Below are 21,779 nucleotides of genomic sequence, written 5' to 3'. Positions count from 1 at the left end.
CATACAAACACACAGAGAGTACACTAAATACTACAGAAGAAAGATGTAATTCTGGGAAAAAAAGTATTCATTCTACTTAATGTAATAAAGAATTTGAGAGCAGCACATTTTCAAATGAACAGCTGTACCTCAGGAAAACTTGGGTGAATTCTAGTAGAGATTCCAAATTTAATGTCAGTTTTAGCTATGACTGGTCAGGTCCAATAGATCTCCAGAGAGAAGAAATGGAGGCATGAAAAGGTGGAATTGTTCCTTCCACAGATTAAATTCTGTATCAACAACTAGGAAGATGATTTATCCCTCTCCACAACTTCTGCATTGCCTTTTCACCTACCCTACAATTACAGAAAAATAAATAAAGTGGAGAAAATGCCCTAATATTTAAAAGACTGAGGAAACAAAAGTGAAGGTATTCACAAAACTTGGTCTGTTCTACTTAGGAGGTTTCAGGCAGTATGTAAAGACTGGTTTAATGTGCAGCATCACTCACTTCTGGCAATTAACATCTCTCTGCAATTCCAGTTTAAAATGTAAGTTTGTATCCATCATAAGAAAGTTGACAACATTATTTGAATTTAAACCTAGGTTATCAATTCTAATTAATTTTCTCAGCCTTCCTAATGAAGGGAAGGGTGTAATTTTCTCTATATATGATATTTTAATGGAAAAGTACAGTAGCTTAATATTAAACACGTTATGTCATTTTTAAGGCAGTAGGACATGTAAAATGCTTCACTGACAGTAAACTACTGCAATAAGTTCTGAAAGAAAAGGATTTCCCTTTTTTTGGTCACAAGTCAGACTAAATCTGCTTCCTCTGAAAGTTGTATTTACTTTGAATAAGTTCATTAAATTCAGGAAATTTTGCTAAATAGGATTTTCACAATAGCAAAAAAAAAAAAGGACAAATATTGCTATATTTTCACATATTTGTTTGGACATGTTTTTTTCCTACTCTAATGTCATAAATGCCTTTAACATTGAAATGGCACAAATAGTCAAACGAACTTCTAATAAGCCTATAAAAATTTACAATGCTAATATATAACTTAGAACAGTGAAAAGAAAGATTTTCTGAAGCAAGGCTTCAAAGTAATTCTCTACAGATCAACAGAGTTTCTTGGGGGAAACATTTCTTCCTTTGTTTTTAGCACAAGGTCTATACCTACTTTGGGCAATCTCAAAAACTATCCTGTGACAATAATTTATGCTAAAAGTACAAGTGGCATGGGAAACTATGCTCTTCTTCTGTATGAAGTACAGAAATTATAAAAGCAGTTTAAGAAGGGCAAGTCATATGGGTGTGTGCTGGTGGAGAAAGAGACCCTGGAGCAGTGTGCAAGAAGAACCTTGCTGGAGAAAAAACTTGAAAAACAAGTTTTAATTAGATTGATTCCCTTGGTGTATTTAAAACCTAGTATGCTTAAAACTCATGCTTGTCCGGAATCAAATGCAGTTGAGGTTAACATGTATTTAAGTCCAGATGTAATAAGAAATGCCAGAAACACAGGAATACAAAATCCCAGAAAGTGACTGAAAAATCCCAACTGCGTGCAAGCCAACAAATGCAGGGAATTGTTAATACCCCTGCAAGGGGACTGTACAACTGAAATTGCAGGAAAGGAACTGGCACAAAAGGAAAATAAATCAAAGGCTAAACAAAACCTTTACATAGAAGAAAAAAAAAATAAAAGAAATTAATCTAGAAGCTGTCAAGGAACTTGGAGAATGCAATGTACTGAATGAGGCAATGCCACAAGGAAACGAATGTGGAAGGAGATAAGAAAAGTGATGAGAATGCAATAGGAAAAGCGTCAAGGAATGACATAACTGATGAAGTAAAACAAGAGAACATGGGCAATAGGATGGGACATGTCAGCTGTGAGATCATCAGTGAATGCTGCAGATCCTTTTCATATCAAGAAGAAACCTGCCCCAAAAGCAAAGATCTCCACTGCTTCTGATCCAGGTGTTAGTCACACACATGGTATCTATTTGTCAAGATAGTGGCGCTCTTCAATTACATGACAGATACAACACCTTAATGGAAGTCTCTGCATTCTGAATAAATTATCAGTTATTTAGAATCAGAACTACCATCAGGGAGGGAAAATTTAGGATCTGGTTTGGGATAAAGAGCTAATACTGATGCTTTATAAAGCCAGGAACAAACTAAATAACATCAAGAACATGACAGTTTCTATGCTATTTAAAAATAGCTCTGTGAATGCTGTGGAAGAACTGTATTAAGTCAAGTCATTCAAATTTTAAGCTGATATAGGAAATACTCACTTTTGCTGCTGAAACCAGAGGCGTTTCTACATTGACACAAGTGACAGATTTCTGTGTCCAGCTCCAGAACATCCACAGTTCAGAGCAGCTTCCTCTTCACTTCCAATGCAGGGTTCCCCTAATGAAAATTAGGAATGAGAAATTAAATGTTTGTTCTCTAACTTCTGACATTTGGCTTTCATTCTGTCACTTCAGGATGTTTGTATTTTGTGGTAAATTATCTTTATGTCTAGAGTCTACTTTGAGAACTTAACTCTCAGGCAAAACTAGTGCCATGACCAGTTTAGCCCTTACACATGTAAGCTAATACTAAAAACAAGTCTAAATCTTTTTATTGTCTCAGAAATATCATGCTGATTTTTTTACTTTGAGCTGTACAGACTAACATAGAGATGTGAAGACTTACTTTTGCTTGTTTTATTTCCAGTGAGATTAACTTTGATGTGCATATGCATCCCCATAATCCTGTGGAATACAGCTCCAGATTAGCCTGAAGTTTTGTTAATTCATACAATAAATACACTGGTGCTCTGGAAGCAGAAAGGCTACTGCTTGGCTTTGTTTAAAAGTCAGAAGTCATACCAGACAATTGTAATTATCTTTAAAGCAAGCAGAGTTCCTTCAGACAAGAGTTATGAATAGTAGATGAAAAAGACAGTGGAACTGGAAGTCAGTAAAAAAGGCAGAGCTATAAAAAACATATTTAATTTGCAGAACAGCAAATTATTTCAAGTCACAGAAAACTTTTTTAGTAATTAGTATTTTATACATTAAAAATGGTTGACTGAATTGAATTTAATAAAATATTATATTATTTTTTCTTAGTACATGAAGCTATGCCTTGAAATTGTCTTGACATGCGCAAATGATATGCATATTCAGGTTGTCTGGGTTACTGGCAAAACCAACACAACCCATGACTTCCAACACTGCAAGCACCCCAAGATCTGAAACTCGAGCTGTGTGCAGTCTCACCTCTTTCAGCACTAGTAAAGGTACTGAAGACAAAAATGTTTCTCACAGAAGTACACACAGGTGTCCCCAGTGTGTTCTGATTGGCCTGTCACTTGCAAACACTGTAGATTCCAATACAAGTAACAAAACCTCAAGAGCAGCTATCAGCTGAAATTTGGCACTAGACTGAGATATGCTGGAACAAATATCACATTTGCTCCACCCTACATTACCTTGGATATACATGACACACACAGATCTGTGTAACAGTACTACTTTGTACAGGCCTACAGTAGAGAAAAGATAATGGATAAATTTGAAGGGTTGAGATGTAAAGTCAAGTCTTTTTAAAGTATAATTATTTAATTATTAATTATTAAATGTTTTCTGAGTTTGATAGGTGTAGGAGCTACCAATATTAGATAGACATTAAAACACTGGCCTAAAATTAAGATTCATAAAAATGCTTTTATTTGAAAAACATATTCTAAGTATGTGTTCTTTCAATAGAATATCTCTTTACCAACTACTAAAAGAAAAAAACCAAGTATTTTAGTGCATTTACCATCATTTATGCTAGAGAATAAATACTCATACAGGAGCATGTGATACTGGTGAAGAGAAAGTTAAAGCTGAAAAATCCTAGTGAAGTTCTTAGTAAAGGTACATTTTTTTTAAAACGGGCTTAAAAACTTCACATCCACAGACTCATTTAAGTGCCAGGGTAATTTGCACCAAGTGAAATGTACAATTTAATGTACAAAATCAATATGATGGGTAAGTTACTGAATAACAGTACATGTAAAAAATGAAATAATATTCTCATATTCCTTGCACACACTTACATGGGAAACTGACCTGAAATTTCCTATAAAAACCCCCACGTTATAATTGCAAACTGAATCATACAGACTTAATTGTATTACAATGGGCATAATAAATAAAATCCACATCATATCTAATTTCCTAGTAAGCTTCAGTGGGCAATAATGAAAAAAAAATGCTAAGACAACCAAAGGAATCTGTAAGAAATCCATTTCCAAGACTCCCGTTAGCAATTTGAGGGCCTTTTGCAGTTTATTGTCTCAGCAAGAACTCTTACAGCTCTTACAGCAGCTGTACTGGGTAAGTTACAAAGCATGTCTTTCTACATGCCTTTCTATCCTCAGAGTCTCACACAACCAAAATAGGTTTTTTTAAGTCACAGTCAAATCATCATTTGCCAAATTAAGGATGTCAGAAGAGTATCTGATCACTGTGCATGAAGGCATCTTTCCTTTACGCTGCATAGATCCCAGAATCACTCAAGAATCATCAAAGTTGGAAGAGACCTTCAATATCACTCAGTCCCAACCATCAACCTAACCCAGCCCACAACAGTCACCCCTAAACCATATCCCCAAGTGCTCCATCCAGATGGCTCTTGTCTCTTCCAGAGACAGTGCCTCCATCACCACCCCAAGAAATTTATTCCAATGCCTGACCGCTCTTCCAGTGAAAATGTTTTCCTAATATCTAATCTGAATCTTCACTAACAAACCTTTAGACCATTTTTTCTGGAACCAAGTAATCAAGGCATAACGTACTAGTGTGACTAGATCCAAAGCAACTTTGAATAAGGACACGTTAGAAATATATTGTACTGCCTACAAGAAACTTGGGGGACATATTTTTCTGTAATGCATAACATAATATATTTATTTGCCTTGAGTTAAGTTAAACAATTAATTATGTTTGATCTAACAGCACTCAAACTCTCCCTGCATTTTTTAGGAAAAAAATTCAAATATTTGGTCAGTTTCCCTCATTAGGAATGTATTTCAATTACTATCCGATTTTTTTTTTTTCATACATATGGACTTCTAAAGGTGGTTTCCATCAAATAGCAGGTTACCTAATAATTGTATTATGTCAACCACTTTGGTGATTCTAAAATTAGGACAAGGCTATCAGTAAGTCTGAGTTCCAGGCCATATGATATTAACTTTTTTCAGCAGAAATATAATTTAATTGTCTATTTGGAAAGAAATATGGCTGTATCTTCTGAATGGGATCTGGTTGCAGACAAAATCTGCAATTTCATCTTCACTTTAAAAAAACAAGTACACTATAATATTTCCTAGGTGTGTCCCACAGGGAAAACAGAGCAACACAATACATTCTTTTCTTGTCCTTAGGTTTACATCTGAAAAAATAAAAATGTTCTTGTATTCATTGTCCCATTGTATCTCTGCTAGATCAGATAAAATGGGTATGTTCTTGCTCCCTTTGAAGTTCTGTCATTCATCTCAGTGATAGAGGGATTTACGCTGTGTATTTAGACAGCGTCTAAACAAAAAACTTGAAAAGCATTGTATGTAGTTTATGAAGTAATATCCACCCTTCATTTATAAGTACAAGATATCTTTTTCTGTTATGAAAGTACATGAATTATTAGAATGATCACTGAAAAGCTCACAATCATAAGATCTTTACCATTAGACTACATTGTTTCTTATCAGTAGTTTTTTCCTGTCCCATGGGAACACCGTTTAAATTTAAACAAGTAGCCATTGAATAACCATGGAAGGGGTTTTTAAGATACATTAGAATTTCTATTCTTTCTAAAGGCATTAAAATTTTGCTGATACACAGCATCCTGGAAAAAAAAAATCTGATTTATTTTATTAAAGAAAAGGCAAAGTGGCTCAATAAGTTATCTAAGCCTGGTATCAACTGATTCTCAAGGGTACTTAAAAATATAACACAAGTCTGGCCAAAATTAATGTGTGGGAACTCACTCATTTAACAAATATAAGGAAATGAACTACTTTGCTGTACACGTCCTACATTTCCCCCTTTCTTTCTCAGTCCCATTTGAGTCTCCACCTTCTGCACCACCGCCTAAAGTGACTTCCCTACAGCTGCACACGCGTTCTCTTGAAAATCCAATGATTGAAAAATTGCAGGACTCACCCACCAGGTGTTGATCCTGTCAGGATGTGGGGAAAAAATTCTTGCACATCCTGGTGAAGAAAAGTGGTGGAACTGTTACTTGGTTAATGCAGATTCTGATGTTCTGTCAAACCTACTCCTGAACAGTATGAAGAGTCTTTTTGTATACAAACTGATCTCACAAAGTCCTCACCAACTCCAATTTCAGTAAATAAAAATTTAGGTGAAATTTGTGAGTATTTAGAATGTTCCTGTTGTCTAAATTACACTCCAGGATTTCTTGTATTTAAGACGAGTTTGTACACACTAATGGGAAGTTTAAAAAATGGAAAGAAATGTATCAGTATAACTGCATACATACTCTCTCCTGGTATGAAATATGTCAGGGATAATTATGTCTCTTCTCTTTAATAACCTTTATCACTCTAACTTGAAATAGCTTTGGGCTCCCAAAGCACCTGAAATACTGAACTTTGATTACATGCATGTAACTACATTCCAAATATAACACTCAATTGCTGTTGAAGGAGGGAAGATGGGAGAGGAAGTCTCCTCTGACAATTGTAACATTAACCAAGAAAAAATTTCAAAAAAACAGTAAATTATAACCTACTTTGAAATGCTCAGGTAGCCAAAAAACCATCCACAAAAGCAAAGAAAAATCTGCTGAGTTTGAGATAATGTGAAATAGCACCAATTCCCAGGTTTTTTTACCTGTGTTTATTGTCACCAGAAGGACTACTATGCTCATTAGAAGGAAACTAAAGCTGGCTCTCTGGGCTTGGTCCTCCTCTCACATGGATTTGTGTGAGCAGAAATAGATGTAGTACAGTCCACCTATTCTAGACACATGAAGTCTCTAAATCACATGTTCATCCCAGCTTAGACTAAAGATTCTATTTCAGTGAAAAACAAGACTTCTCTTGGTTAATAATCACATTGACATCTCAGGAAAGGGAGTGTTGGGGAAAAAAAAGTATTTTTCCTGCCTTTTCCTTTGATATATTGGAAAATAATGGCATAATCAGAGTGAAATATATATGATTTGTTATCAAGGACTATCTATTCTTTTGTCTGTGTTAGTAAAGCAGTTTACAGTAATAAATGAGCAACTGTAGACCGTAACATAAAAGAAGAAAACTCAGACACTTTAGCAACCTGATAACTTGCAACACACTTCGTAACCTAATTTTATCCTGTGTGAATGTATTTTAGGAGAGAAGCCACTGCCTAAATATTCTTAGATCATTCCAGGAGTCTTTTGCTTTGAGGTATTAACAAAAAAACCTGTTCTCAAATATGAATATAAAAGCACTACCCTGCTGTAAACACATATCCTGGTTACACCAGTGCACTGCTAAAGCCAAAGGTACTGTGAAGTCTGAGTTTTGTGTCTCTGAGCTGTGCTTGTTACTAGGACAGTGCCTGTACAGAGTTGGGTCTCTGTACTAGCTTTGCACAGTACACTATCCGTGTTATTTTGATTTCTTTTCACCTTTCACAGTTTTACGTGGAATACAAGCATAATGACCCGCTCCACCCGAGCCAGGTATTTCCTGGTAATTAATTAATGGCAGTTAAGGGATTTTAGATTTTCTGTTGGCACTCAACTTAATGAATTATCAACCATCAGGAAATACCCTCCCGACTTGTCCTATCTGCCAAATCACTAATTAAGCATCTAATGCCAAAAAGCAAACAACATTTTTATGTTGTTAGTTTCATGCATTTGAATTAAATTAATCAATTAAATCTTGTAGTGCCTAAAATCTGAACAATAGGCAATTTGCATTGTGTTGCAACGGTGGAAACAGACTATAAAATAACAAAGAAAAATATAAATGAAGTAATAAAAGAGATGGGCAACTCTGCCTACAGCGCCTGTCCTTATTAAGCCAACTATTCACTGCAGGCATGTATAATAAACTCATAAATGTTGCTTATATCCAGCTTCCCTCAATAATTTTACAAATGATAAAAAGCCAAAAATTTAACTGAAAATATTCATGTGTTTGATTTGTATTTGCTGAATATGAAGAAAGATGTAAAGAAAATGAGAGAGAAGAAAGAAAGGAGGGAAGAAAGGAGAGAAGGAGTGCAGGGAAGATACTGAGATGTGTCTCATTTTCAGGAACTAAATTCACAAAACTATTTTAAAAAATGAAAGCAAAGTTTTGCTGTTCATCTTGTACATTACAATTCAGAGATCAAATGGCACAGCCAGGATATTTGGGACTTCGGGTCAGTGACTCTTGGCACATAAGTCAGAACAAATATTTCAATAAAATAATCCTCCTGATCCCTTGGTCTCCTACAGGAGATTCTTACACTCTACAGTACATACTAAAAGAAGCAATCCCTCTTGCAGAAATTATTCTATTTTGGATAGAATGCAAAATCATTCATTACATGAAAGAATGAAAGCACGACTATTAATGCAGACACTGAATCTTGAGAACCCCAACCATCCCATCAACCTCTTGTTTACCATGTTGAACACAGAGGGAATTATCCCTGACTGCTTGGTTTTGAGCAGCTTCTTCATTTCTATTGCAGGTGGCAGAACTGCAAAAAAAGACACAACTTGAACAAAACACTAACATGTTATGGGAAATAAATTTGCCTCTTTTTCTAGATATTAAAATAAATTGCTTCCATAAAAACAAAATCAGTCTATGTAGGAGCTGAGTAAATAAAATGTATTTCTGCAGCCCACTCACTGAAAGGAAATTTCTCTCAGATCTCACTGTTGTAAATGTCCAGCCCACTTTACTTAGGCTGTGTATTTATGTCTTTGGCAGAGAACAAACCCAGTCTTAATTCTGATTGCCCAAGAGATGTGATCAGCCATGCTGGGGACTGGGTGAGAAAATACTCAAAACTTCTTTTGATTCTGTTATTACATCTCAGTCTCTTTCACAAATGTGGGACTCTCGAAAATGTTTAGCATGACAAGCATTAGTACCAACTATTACCTTACATCAGCAGCAGCAGCCAGAGCAAGAACAATGGGAGCAGTTTCTGGGAATGACGAGGAAGCCTTTGGATTATCCCTTGGTGCAGTGACTGCCACTGTGTAGCATCTTAAGCAGTAGGTAATTCCTCATTTCTAGCCTCTGTTTCTACAATGTCACTACAAGAAATGAAGCTTTCATATCCTTAAAACAGACACCATTCTCTTGCTTCAACACAAACTTGGTTTACACCAAATCAAGTGTTACAAGAGAAATTAAAGAAAGAGGTCTATTGTTCACTTTTTTTGCAAAAATGGAAAAGAATTAGATTTATCAAGCATTACTAACTTCCCTTAGTTATCCAACATTTCAAAAAGTGAGATCTCCTGCTAAAAGAAATATCCTTTTTTATTAGATTGCTTTAATTAATTGCAAAAAATATTTTCTAAGCACAAATCACGTGTTCTTTACATGCTTAATTAGGAGAAACCTGCAGCAGTACCTAGGCAGTCAGCGAAAGACTAAACTGATGGCACTTAATGAACCAAAGTTTTTGTTGTTTTTCATCACGTTTAACAGGTTTTTCAAGTTGCAAAGGAAGAAATGAAGGATTGACAGAACAAACAATTCCATTTCTTTTAAATAATTTCCTTTTCATCTTTTCAGAGAAATTTTCAAAAGCTGCTGACAAGAGACTTGCTATATTTCTGAAGCTGAAATAGAAGACAAACTTCCTTTTAGCTTCAGTAGCAGTGTATTTTTATTAACCCTAAGTTCACTTCAAAATTCTTCTTGTAATTTTATATTTGTGCCTTAGCTACAGGTCAAGCAATGTTTTGCAGCTGCAGTAACAGAACCTCTGAGTCAGTGGAAATGAATCTTTTGGGGCCAGCAGGTACTTAACACAGGTACTGTAACAAGAACCAATATTATGTTAAGAAACAAAGTTGATATATATGATATATTCATATTTAACAATTTTGCACTATAAAGGCTAATAGGCATAAACGTTAGGTTGCACTGCAATTACTTATCCTGTTAAAATGAATTCCCATGTTTCATTCCAGAGTAACTGAACCACAGAAAAATTCCTCTCTCAGCACTTCTTTTCGTGTCAAAAGTCTGCATCCATCTACTTTTTCTTTTAAGAAAAAGAAGAAACGTGTCCTTCTAGATAACAAGTTTCACTTTTGCAACCACCACACGAAAATAAAGCTATGATTAACCGAAGCAAAGTTTTAAATGATGCTAGAACTCTACACACTTCTAAATGAAAGTTCTTACTTTTAAATGTACTGGAATTCATTTTGGAGGAAATTTTTTATGCACACTGAGCAGCAAGGCTTTACTCAAAGCATTTCTACTATTAAGTACTCTACTACTCATGTTATTATGATTTAAAGTATTGTCATTATGATTAGAAAGTGGAGCCACACGCAGAATAAAACAAATGTCTGCATTCCTATTACACATGACCACTGTCCTTCTACGTCAATCTCAGGACTATTCTGATTTACAGCAGCAGTCAATGGCTCCAAAGAACTGAAACTGCAGGAAAAGGGGATGAAACATCCTGGCCACTTTCCTTCTGCAGATTAACTAGGCAATCAAGAGAAGATAGGGAAAGGAGATACCATGGGTAAGGTGCAAATAAGGGCAACTCGTCTCTGAGGTTTGGATACAAAAAAAAAAAAAAAAAGAGGACATTTAGCTCCAAAACCCCTCCCATTTACATCAAGGTTGCATCTGCCTCTACATCTAGTACAGGATTTTATAATAAAATATATCAATGCCAGAACTGACAGATTTAAATTCCTATGTTAAGCCAATTTATGTCCAAGTGTAGGCATGTGATGAATCCAGATTTTGTTTTTCCTCTTCCAACTTTAGAGAGAGCTGTTAGAACCCAGTGCATCCAAGCACCACATACCTACAGGTATGTGCCAACATAGTAGGCACCAACATCAAATATAGTGACCACAGACAATGCTTTTATGAGGCTTGCACTGTCTATACACTGCATGCTGCAAGCTGAGCCTCAAGCCCTTGCAGGGAGCATCAAGTGCATGTTGCCAGGACTGTGTAGGGATGATTGTGTATCTGCTCCACCCAGCCCAGCAGCTCTGAGAGAGCTCCCATCGGAAGCAGCAGTCCCTGGATGCTGAGGGGCTCGGTGCCACTTGAATGAGTTTATGCAACTCCTGGCCAGAAGTGCCTCACATCTGGCATGCTTAGCAGACAGGGAGGGCAGATCGACAGTTTGTTCTTTTACTCTCACACAGGTAGACGATTTCATGTTTTCTCAAAACACTGCATGTAACTTCCACATCTCTTCCTTGGCTCTGAACCTGATAGGAAGATGGTTTTAGGCAGGAAGGAAGTAGTTTTAATGAGCAACTATCCACTTTTTCATCAATAAGGGATCACAGTACTTGTTCAACTACTTGAGTATCCACTGAAAGTTTGCATAGGAAACCTGTGAAACAAACATTAAACAATCCCATCAATCAAAATGAAATATCTATTCAAAGGTATCTAAATGTGGTAAAGCACATCAAAATGCATATATGGATATTTTCAATTCAGTTAACCACACGCAGCAGAAGTTCAACACATGATCTATTGTGGCTGCAATAAACAGGTGTGAGTTCTAAGCCACTACAATGGCATGATTTTTAGATGAGCAGAAACACACAAAGTCAATATAGAAATAAGCAGCAAAGCAGCGGGACTGACAACCTTTGAAGTAAAGACAGATATCCACACAACATTAGTTGATTATCCACTTTTTTCATAAATGTATGCCAAAAATAAGATGTTTGTTAACAAGGATCATTCAACACCAGAATTCATAAAGGTGCTAGTGGGCTGCAAAACCAGTCTACAGCACTGAGCCAAATATTACATGATAAAATAGTAAAAGCTACACATACACACAAACATTTTGCTGAAAAATGTCCTCATGTTTCCAGCCTTTCCAGGAGGGAACTTAAAAACATGGTCCCAGATCTTTTGGATCGACCTGTAGGACTCCAAGGTCAGAGAAACAAGCGGCAATTGGAAAGGGTGTAATGAGGCAAGGTCATGAAAAATGAATAGGAGCATGACCCAGCACTACAGAGCAGTGAGGTACAAAAACAAATGGGATGGGAAGGCGCCAGCCAGCATGCTTTCCTATCTAATCAGCTGTGGCTCTGATAAAGGAGGAAGTTAAGGGAGGGAGTCTTCAGCACTTAAAACAACCCCCAAGATTCAATTTCTGCCCTGGTAATGTAGTGTCTTTAGGATGCAGGCCAAATTATAACTAAAAGGAAGCTTAGCAATCACAAATTGTCAGCTACATATTTGTTCATGGATAATAATGACCTGTTTGAACCAGGACAGCAGATACTGCTTTTCCCAAGTTGCTCAGCACTGCCAGCACCGCGCTGGGGTCTCTGAAGCCTCACAAAACAACATGATACTCACCTCTACCCTGGCAGGGCTGTGCAGGTGCAAAGAGCATAGAGCACCCAGTTCTGTGCTGACTTTCTCACTTCAGTTCTTCTCTAACATTCAATGACACTTCAAGCACACTGTTCTCATTCCTCACTTTTGGTAACATTAACACAGTCACTCTATTCTAGGAGAAATCTGAATCTGAGTTGTGAAGAAGTAATGTTTCTTCACATTTCTCCAAATGCTGTGAAGAGATATCAGATTTAATTAAATTAAGAGGTGATAAAGCCATCTTATTGCAGCTACCACAGGTTAACTAAGACCTGCCATCCACCCCACACGAGGATGCACAGGTGACAGACGCCTACAAGAACCAGACATATATTTGCTATTCTCTGTGGGTTAGCATTTAAGGCAAACTGAGCAGTAACACTTTTCCATGGCTGACTACCTGTAGTTTTACTTTTGTAACAAGAAAAAATTAATTCCAACAGAAAAAAAATCCCAGCAAGTCTTGAACTGTAGAGACAAGTGAATGGAGAAATCATTACTTATATCATAAACTATGTCATAGTTCCTTACTGTTCCTAATTTGCGTTTAATTTTGCTACTAATTTTTCTCTTGTCAGGTACCAGATGTCATGTTTTGCTACACTTATCTCTTTTATTGTAGTGTCTTTACCCTCCTGTGTTCCAGACAATCCACTATGTTATTACTTGCACACAGAAACCCAGGATAGTTACTATTGGCTTCATTAGACTTACAGCAGTAAGCATATATGATATTCAAATGATGGCAAAGGTCCTCAAGACCATTTCTTGTTCCAATTTTGTCATAAACAGCACAATCTACATAAGCCTGCCTACATGCAACTGAGAAGTGTTTCTAGAATGCTACCATTTAAAAAGAAGAAGTAATGAATGACAGAAAAAGTCTGGATACTTCAAAGTCTAAATCCTCCTTGCTTGTGAACATTCTTGCTTTTTCTATATAAGACTTGTTTTAATATTCATTATCTTTTTCAATATTGCTTGTAAATCTGAAAATGTATAAGTTAATTGCATGTACTGTTGTGGGTTAGTTTTTGAAGTAGCTGTGTGCTTGGAAAGAGGCTGATTTCTGTTGTCAGGGAGCAAGTTGTTTTGTTTGTTGTATGGAGAGGCATAGTTTTCTACTGCAGCACAAATTAAATAGAGCAGTGAAAAAGAACGGTCCATCTGTATCCTCAACCTTCTCTTCCCATCATTTTAAAGATATCCCTTTGCTAGGATCCTGTGGGTATTATCTGGCTGGTTCTGAAGGGGAACAACAGCCAATTGCTTTCTACCCCTCACAGGGATGTTCTCCTGCCAAATGTCTGAATTCAACACCTGAGGTAATTTTACCTGAACTGTCATACATGAAATCCCTATTTGTGCTTGGTCTTTGCATATTAAGTGCCTTAATTAATTTGAGCTTAATATTTTTAAATTGAATGTTAAAATCAATCCATCAGTCCAGGTACAATAATCAAGCTTTTATGGTCTTCCTGTGTTTACTGTATACCTTTACAAGTGTTTTAAGATGTGTTGGATGTATTTTTATGTTTTACTTGTATTTTGGTTTCAAGGCAGATTTTAAAAACCCCGGTTGCAACAAACAGCCCAGCCCCATAAGCACATGACCCTTATCTCAACTAATATCACCCCTCTGACCAGGAAGAGCCATTGGTGGACAGAGGTGGTCTGTCAAGGGGAAAACACCAACCGCCTTGAACCAGGGGGGTGGGCTGTGGGCGGACTGTGGGCGGAGCAAAAGCTATAAAAGTGTAAGAGAAGACACGCCCACTCCATTCTCCCATCCTCTCCAGCTTGCTAAGGCAGTGCTGGAGAAGCCTACCCCTTTCTAGGGGCTTTTTAGAAATAGATTTCTTTTTGACCAACCTAAACTGCAAGTTTATTTTTTTTCTCTACCTGAGGTTCAGAGCTGTCTTAAGCCTAAAGTTCCTGAATCCCTGCGCTCCTGGGGCATATCTCTCGAGCCATCTGGATCCCAAATTTTTATATTTTGTTAGTTTTTTGCAATTTTTCAATTTTTTTCTGTTTTAATAAATTGTTTTAATTTCTACAAAGAGTTGTCTCATTCCTCACAACTCTTTTGGGGGCTCGTCCGGGATCCTATTTTTGCCCTAAAATCCAGGTATTTTGGTTAATTTTACTATTTTTGAATTTTTGCGATTTTTTTGGTTTTTTGGTTTTTCTCCTTGGATTTTCTGGGCTCCCACAAGGATTACTGCAGCAGAGAAAGGACACCTCCGGTGGAGAAAGACTTGTGGTAAGGCTTGAACCCTTCTTAAAGGGAACTTAGTTAGGGACTTACCCTTTTTAAGGGCTATTCGTTTTTGGGGAACCTCCGAGTGGAATTCCTTTTGTGAGAGAGTGTGTGGGGGGGTTGGCCGCCCCCAGTGTGTGTGTGAGTGTGCTTGAAAGGGTTCATTTTTAAGGGCACCACGAGGGATCACCCCTTTAGAGACACAGAGGGGAAGATCGAGTGTGGTGATCAGCCTTTCTGGGGGGAGGTTTCCACGTTTTAGGGGTGTGCGCAGCCCCAAATTCATTTTTATTAGTGTCTCAGTCTCCTCGGGTCTAGAACTGAGGAGAAACCTCATTTTAAACCCCTCTCTTTTTCTTTTCGCCGCGTGGTCGGCGGCCATTTTGAAATTTCGGGCTGCCGCGTGGTCGGCGGCCATTTTGAAATTTCGCGCCGCCGCGTGGTCGGCCGCCATTTTGAAATTTCGGGCCGCCACGTGGTCGGCCGCCATTTTGTGTCCTTTTAATTTGAACTGCACCCCTTTGCCGTTTTAAGTGCATGTGTGAACTTGTTTTAGCTGCACTCTTGTGGTCAGTGCTATCTAGCACCTTTATACTTCCTGTTAGTTTGGAGTGTTTGGGTTATTGGATTGTAGTTGTAATTTGCTTTATCTGCTTTAATCATAAGACACTACTTTGATATTTTGAATTACTGCTTGTGTTATTCATTATAATCTTTTTCCTTTAATTTGGTTATAAATATTTTAATCTATCTCTCCTTTGCTAATAAAGACAACTCTTGTTTCTTAAATTTTAAGTATATATGTATAAAACTATCTAAATTTCAGTCATACTTTAACCAATTTAAATATTCACTAATTATTCTTTTTATAATTAAAATTAATATTTCTTGCACCATATTTGTTTCTCACCAGCCTGCCATATCTAATTTTTTCCCACAGATTCGCCATCATTCATTCCCTTATATATCTACTAACCCTGCTTGCTCTTCTCTACATTAGTTGTATTGTATTTTATGCTTATAACTTTATTATCATTTTTTTATTATTGTGATAGTGTATTGAATTTAGGTTATTTTGTAATATTATTTCCTTATGCAATATTTTATTTGTTTTATATAATACAATACTTTGGTTTATTTAATTAGAAAAAAAAAAAAAAAAAAAAAATTTTTTTCTTCTGCACTAGCTACTTGTTTGCTTCCCAGTAACAAAATGGGACAAGCGAATAGCAAAAAGAAAGACCTAATGAAGAAATACAAAATCTTCCCAGACAGTCCGTTAGGGCAAATGATCCTAAAGTGGGAAGAAAATCTTTTAACTAAAGAAAAAGACCAGTGTCAAATGATTAGGTACTGTGTTTTTAAGTGGCCAAAACATAAAATTAACAAAGATGGACTCAGATGGCCCAAGTATGGGTCTTCTGAAAAATGGCTTTGTGAGGCTTTGCATTCTTATGTACATTACAAAGCTCCAAAACATTCTGATGAATTAGACTATGCTAAAATTTGGTTAAATTATTGGCAAAAACAAAATGAAGACCAAAGCAAAAAAATAGAATTGGAAGAGGAAACTAAATCTAATTCAATTGGACTTAATAAAAATTCAAACCAAATTTTTTCCATTGCAGAAGAACACAAACAGAAAGAAAAACAAAAACCTAAATTAAATAAACCAAAGTGGGACCCCCTAGACTACCTTCCTCCAGTAACTCCTCCAGAAAGGAGGGTCCAAATTGAACAAGAAAGGGTCCTTCCTTCATCAAGCCACCCAATCGAAAGGGACTCAGAAAATGAGAATGAAAGTGAAAAAGAAAATTCTGTTCCTTCCTGCTCTCACAAAAAGACAACCGGACAAAGGATTTCTTCTAGCCAGGATGGCCCAGCATCTTGCACTAGAAAGAAATCATTTAAAACACCTGACTGTCCCACCTGCCTGAGCACTCCCCATGAGTCTAAAATTTTACCTCTTAGGGAGGTACCCATGGGAAATGCTCAAGGAGGAATTGGTTATGTAGTTGTACCTCTAGCTTCATCTGAGGTACGGGAATTCAAAAAAGAAATGAAAAGTCTGATGGCTGACCCCATTGGTCTAGCTGACCAATTTGATCAATTCCTCGGCCCTAATATTTATAATTGGGGAGAGATACAATCCATCCTTCACTCCTTATTCACCATTGAGGAAAGAAAATTGATTAGAGCTGCAGGAGTGACAGTCTGGGACAGAGAAAATAATTCTAATCAGGGCCCAATTGGAGAACAAAAATTACCACTGACAGACCCTGAATGGAACCCAAATTCAGAAGAGGGCAGGAGGAACATGAAAGACTACAGAAATTTAATTATAAAAGGGATTAGAGAAGCTGTTCCTCGAGTTAATAATATGAAAAAAGCATTTTGTGGGGAACAGGAAAAGGATGAGTCCCCAACAGCTTGGATGGCTCGGTTAAGGAATAACATTCAACTTTATTCTGTCATTGACTTAGACAGTGAGGGAGGCAAAACTATGCTAAAGGTACATTTTGTGCTTCACTCCTGGCCTGACATCAGGAAAAAATTAGAAAAATTGGAAAAATGGCCAGAGAGGGAACTAGATGAATTACTGGAGGAAGCCCAAAAAGTCTTTGTTAGGAGGGATGAAGAGAGGATGAAGGCTAAAAGCCGAATAATGAATAACAGTACTAATGCTCCAATCCACAACCCTCCTACACAAAGAACTTCCCAAAGGGGCATCCCACAACAGCAAACCCAAATCTGCTCTCAGCAACAGCCACAGGTTTGTGTTTGCAATAAACAACCTAACCCAATTGTTCAAAGACCTGAGAGGTTAATTTGCACATACTGTAATAAACCAGGCCACGGGCAGTGGTACTGTTTTAAAAAGCAGAGAGATCAAGGAGTCCTTCAAATGGAGGGACAAATTTTGAACAACTGAAGGGGTCAGGGGCTTTATTCTCTGGGGCAAAAACATCTTAAAGAGCCCTTGATAAAATTAGAAGCTGGACCCCAGAGACAACAAGTGGAGTTTTTAGTGGACACAGGTGCTGAAAGAACCTGTGTCACTGAAACACCTCCAGGATGTTTTATTTCTCAAGATACATTAGATATATATGGTGCTAATGGTGAAAGCTTTGCTGTTCCTGTAATTAAAAATGTAATCCTTTCCATACAAGGACGTACCCATACAGGGGATGTGCTATACCTACCTCAAGCTGGGATCAATCTTTTAGGACGTGACTTCCAAATACCTCTGAGGGTTGGGGTGGTACCGCAGGGTGGAAAAATGACCACTAAATTGTTTGTTTTATCTTTAGTAGATGAGCAACACATTGACCCGGTAGTGTGGGCCAAACCTGGCAACCGGGGAAAAATGGACATCACACCTCTAACAATTGAGTTGCTCCCAAATAGCCAGCCAGTACGTGTACCACAATATCCCCTCTCCAAGGACAAAAGAAAGGGCCTGAAGCCTGTTATCATGGACTTATTACAAGATGGAATTCTTGAGACCTGCAAATCCAGTTACAACACTCCAATTTTGGCTGTCCAGAAACCAGATAAGTCATTCCGGCTTGTACAAGATCTGCGTGAGGTCAATAAGAGAGTCCAAACCAGGTACCCACTGGTGCAGGACCCCTATACACTCCTGAGTCGGGTACCCCCAGCACATGCCTGGTTCTCTGTTATTGACCTTAAAGATGCTTTCTGGTCATGTCCTCTAGATTCTCATTGCAGAGACATCTTTGCATTTACCTGGGAGGATCCAGACACTGGACGGAAGCAGCAGCTGCGCTGGACTCGCCTGCCTCAAGGTTACACCGAGTCACCCACACTCTTTGGCCAAGCGCTAGAAGATTTGCTAAGTTCCTTTTCTCCACCCGAAGGGATTCAGGTAACTCAGTACGTAGACGACCTGCTCCTCTCTGGGGAACAGGAGTCTACGGTAAGAACTGCTACAATTCAGTTACTGAATTTTCTAGGGAGGAACGGGCTGAGGGTGTCAAAACCTAAATTACAATTTGTGCTACAGGAGGTGAAGTATTTGGGACATCTAATTGGTCATGGCACAAAAAAACTCAGTGCTGAAAGAGTAGAAGGAATCCTAAATCTACCACCTCCAACTTCAAAACGAGAAATCCGGCAATTATTAGGCCTATTTGGATACTGCAGACTGTGGATTGATCAGTATTCACAATCTGCCAAATTTTTATATGAAAAACTAATAGAAGAAGAACCTTTTAATTGGACTAATTCAGACACACAAAAATTACAAAATCTGAAAGAGAAATTAACAAAAGCACCTGTTTTAAGCCTTCCTTCACTAGAAAAACCCTTCGATCTATTTGTTAATGTGGAGAAGGGAATTGCCTATGGCGTCTTGACCCAGGAGTGGGGAGGAGTCAGGAAGCCAGTTGCTTTTCTTTCCAAATTACTAGATCCAGTGTCCAGAGGATGGCCTGTCTGCATCCAGTCCATCGCCGCAGCAGCTGTTCTGGTCTCGGAGAGTCAAAAACTCATTTTTGGTGGAGACTTGACAGTGCATACACCACACTCAATCAAAACCATTTTAGCTCACAGGGCTGCAGAGTGGTTAACTGACCCAAGAATAGTCAAATATGAAGCCATTCTCATGCACTCAGACCACCTGAGGTTAGTTGTGTGTACACACCAAAATCCAGCTCAATTCCTTTATGGGACCCCATCAGAAAAAGAAATTGAACACAATTGCATTGAGATAATTGACATCCAAACAAAAGTCAGAGAGGACCTGGTGGACTGTCCCCTCAATGAAGGGGAAATCCTCTTCATTGACGGGTCATCTCGAGTGGTGGATGGAAAGCGATGCTCTGGCTATTCAGTGGTCGATGGACACCAAATGTGTGTGCTAGAAAAGGGCAGATTGCCACCAACCTGGTCAGCTCAGGTCTGTGAGCTCTATGCCCTAGAAAAAGCACTCCACCGACTAGCAGGAAGTATCGGGACCATTTACACTGACTCCAGATACGCTTATGGCGTAGTCCACACCTTTGGAAAAATCTGGTCCGAAAGGGGGTTCCTAAACACCAAAGGGAAAGATATCCTACATAAGGAATTGATCCTAAAAATTCTAAAAGCACTGCAACTGCCTCAGGTGATCTCAGTGGTGCATATTCCAGGTCATCAATCGGGAACCACAAAAGAAGCTCGGGGGAACAACCTAGCAGACTTGGCAGCAAAAGAAGCAGCAGTGGAAGAAGAGGTAAAAGTGATGGAAGTAAACCAACTTCCAACTAACACCACCACATCTGACACTATTCCACAAACTAACATTTTACCCACGCCCATTTTTACTGATCAGGAAAAACAGAAATTAGTTTTAATTGGTGCCAATGAGGATTCTCAAGGCCGCTGGTATTTACCAGATAAACGCCAAATTTTAAACAAAAATTTAACCCGAGAAATTCTACAAAATATTCACCAAAGCAATCATTGGGGTTCAAAGGCTCTGGCGGATCACTGTCTCAGAACCTTTGGATGCACTGGTGTTTATGAAATAGCCAACCAAATAACCCGGGACTGTGTAATCTGTCAAAAAGTTAACAAAAAGGTAATGAAAAAGAACACGGGCGGAGGAATTGAATTAGCAATCAGGCCTTTCCAAAACATTCAAATTGACTTTACAGAAATGCCTCCTGTCCAGAGGTGGAAATACCTATTGGTAATCGTTGATCACCTTACCCACTGGGTGGAAGCTATTCCAACTGTCAATGCAACAGCCCAGACAGTGAGTAAGGTGATCCTCGAGCAAATTATCCCCCGTTATGGGATAGTCCACCGCATAGATTCAGATCGAGGTACTCATTTTACCTCCCAAATTGTACAACAATTGGCTCAGCAATTAGGAACAAATTGGAGATTACACACCCCGTGGCATCCACAGAGCTCTGGGAGAGTGGAACGGATGAACCAGACAATCAAGAACACCCTCACAAAATTAATGCTGGAAACAAAATGGACCTGGGTAAAATGCCTTCCACTTGCTCTTCTTAGAATCAGGACACAGCCAAGATCTGATTTGGGTTGTTCACCATATGAGATGTTGTATGGATTACCCTACCTTGCTACACCACAAGAGTTGAATGTGAAAGAGTGTGGAAACACCAATGTACAAAAATATGTACAGATAATTGCCAAAAATCTAGAGTTGCTAAGGGAAAGAGGTTTTCTACCACAAACTCCCCCACTTGATTTTAATTTACATCACATCAATCCAGGTGACTGGGTGTTAATAAAATCCTGGAAAGAAAAGTCATTAACCCCATCCTGGGAAGGTCCATTTCAGGTCCAGCTAACCACTGAAACAGCTGTCCGGACATTTGAAAAGGGCTGGACGCATGTCAAGAGGGTGAAGGGTCCAGTGGCACCACCAATTGAAGAGAAGAAACCTCCAGACAAACCATCAAACTAAACACCCTGTTTGAAAGCTCCACTCAGCATCCCTCACTCCAAGTTAATAAAATCCTGTACTCCCAGTTCTTCCCCAGTTATACCTCAGTAATAAGTGCTAGCTACAAGTTGTTAAACTAAGTTGAAAATATTTTGCTGTTAATTCTGTTCTTTGTTATTCCCTTTTACAGATTCTGCCTTCACACAACCATATTGTCACATCAACTGTATAGTAAGGCTCCATTTGAAGCCAGCATTCTCTTCCAATAACAGTCCAATCAGACTCCAAAATTATGGGCACGATAACTCTAATCTTTGACAAGGCCAACCCTAAAATAACCATGAGTTTCCAGAAGCCTTAGGTCACTGAAGAACCATCTGAAGGTGAGATGCCTAAAGAAAGGACGAAAGAAGCAAAGATGACAACCCCCACCAGCAGAGGCAACCCAAATGCTGACAGCTCCTCTCGGGTA

The 21,779-nt window shown here is 38.2% G+C and overlaps 1 long non-coding RNA gene across 6 annotated transcripts in view; it reads right to left on the bottom strand.

The window, feature by feature from the left end:
• Window positions 1-21,779, bottom strand: part of LOC138113529 (uncharacterized) — a 114,408-nt gene that overhangs the window by 23,000 nt on the left and 69,629 nt on the right. For 4 of the 6 annotated variants that reach the window (XR_011152206.1, XR_011152205.1, XR_011152210.1 and 1 more), the window contains exons 2-3: window positions 2,699-2,757; window positions 2,293-2,410 (exon numbers count right to left, since the gene is read on the bottom strand). This is a non-coding gene — a long non-coding RNA (uncharacterized lncRNA). Of the gene's footprint in view, window positions 1-2,292; window positions 2,411-2,698; window positions 2,758-6,201; window positions 6,249-21,779 lie in introns of those variants that run through there. The other 2 variants (XR_011152209.1, XR_011152208.1) reach the window with 2 other exon arrangements.

This window comes from Aphelocoma coerulescens, chromosome 7, assembly GCF_041296385.1.
Source record: "Aphelocoma coerulescens isolate FSJ_1873_10779 chromosome 7, UR_Acoe_1.0, whole genome shotgun sequence".
NCBI classification, from domain to species: Eukaryota; Metazoa; Chordata; class Aves; order Passeriformes; family Corvidae; genus Aphelocoma; species Aphelocoma coerulescens.
The sequence above is the reverse complement of the archived record's forward strand: the minus strand, read 5'-3'. Positions and strand labels throughout refer to the sequence as shown.